The following is a 1588-nucleotide window of genomic DNA, read 5'->3' on the forward strand; positions in this document are numbered from 1 at the left end:
TCTCCTTTTTATGAATGATAAACAATTGCTTTTTTTAAGAAAATTCAATTCAATCGTCACTTTCGATTTTTACCCCAAACGCCACTTTTATTTAATCCTCTTAATTTGGAGCGTCTTTTAGCAGGAAATCACTTCCTCGCCAACGCTGCTATGGAGTATCGTGCTTGTAACTCATAAAGGTTGTAATGTAACTTTGCATTTACCAAATTTTTGGGAAGTTAGTGGAGAGGAATAGGGCGACAACGATATACATCCTTTTTCATTAGTGAGATTCTACCTTACAGTACAATTATCTCCATATTTACAGATTTTGCTGTGCAATTATTGATCTTTTGGTTTTATTAGTATTTCATTCTGAGATAAATCTGAGATACTGAATTTTTTTTTCCACAAAGGTTAGTGCTTTTCCTTTTCTCTATCGCCGCTTCTGTTAGAATATGTTGCTTAAATATTGAAGACAAATTGCGTTAAGCTTAAAGCCATTGTTACAATATGTTGTTTATTTTGCTTTTTGTGTTCCATATATTTCCAAGTTTGATTGATACACTTTGAAAAATTCTATTATGTTATGTGATGTGCTTATTTCAAATCCGGTATTAATTCTGCATCGATTTTGTGGATAGATCTGTTGTTGATCATAATTTTTGCTTCAAATGGTGCTGGAGGATGGTATTGGAATTGGTTCAATGAGATAGAAGAGGGAAGCTTCGTTTAACTTTCTGGAAGTATTAGCTAAACAAAAATGGGAGATTTAGCCTTTTTCCCGTAAACCGTGGCTGTGCTATTTTTCTTTCAAATTAGATTTATTCGTGAAAAATAAAGATGTCACACATATTTTTCTTAAGAATTTGGTCATTACCTTGTATGTTAAACTTGGATGGAGCTTTATGTCTTAATTTTGATACTCTATTTGCAATCTGAAACAAGAAGTCCAACCTTGCTTCTGTTGTTTGCCGTTTGTATTAGGTACCAACGGAGGCTCGCTTTCTGGCCAAGATGATCACCGAAGTGAGCATCAAAGGGACTGATTATTGACATCAACATCGTCGTTGGGCTATTTTAAAATTTAACTTTGGGTACAAATTTAAGACAATGATGTGGTACTTCACTATTAAATATTGAATACGTCTTGCCCTTCCTTTTGATCCAGTTTGATGATATGATAAAATTCTAATGATTTTCTTATGTTGTAGATATCAGTAGTGTTGCCCTTATATGTTATATTTAGATCAAAATTATGTTCCATTATTTGGTTTGTACTTTTTTACTATGTAATATGCATAATGTTCTACTCTTTCCATCGGGCTCCAAGTTGTCTTTCTCTGCTGAACTACAATAGGAAGGCAAAGCAACGCAATGAAAAAGGTGATTCATATAGCGCATTCATGTCAGAAAGGCTGGCTCTCTCAAGTTACTTTTTCCCTTCTTTTTTTTGGGTTGGGTCACCGCTCATTTAAAGTTGGTTGGGATTTTGCTCCTTATTATTTTCTTGCAACTTATTGAAAAGAAGGAACTTTATTTTCTAGATTTGACATTTAGTGCTGAGATTAATGAGTTTTTTTATAAGTAAATCTCTATATCTGGTCAT

General features: G+C 33.4%; 1 long non-coding RNA gene across 1 annotated transcript; it reads left to right on the top strand.

Moving 5' to 3' along the window:
- LOC117278845 (uncharacterized) lies at positions 1-1298 on the top strand. The gene is made up of 2 exons (XR_011408161.1): positions 1-179; positions 967-1298. It is a non-coding gene; the product is annotated as an uncharacterized lncRNA (long non-coding RNA).
- Positions 1299-1588: the final 290 nt, after the last annotated feature.

The sequence above is a fragment of the Nicotiana tomentosiformis genome, chromosome 5, assembly GCF_000390325.3.
Source record: "Nicotiana tomentosiformis chromosome 5, ASM39032v3, whole genome shotgun sequence".
NCBI classification, from domain to species: Eukaryota; Viridiplantae; Streptophyta; class Magnoliopsida; order Solanales; family Solanaceae; genus Nicotiana; species Nicotiana tomentosiformis.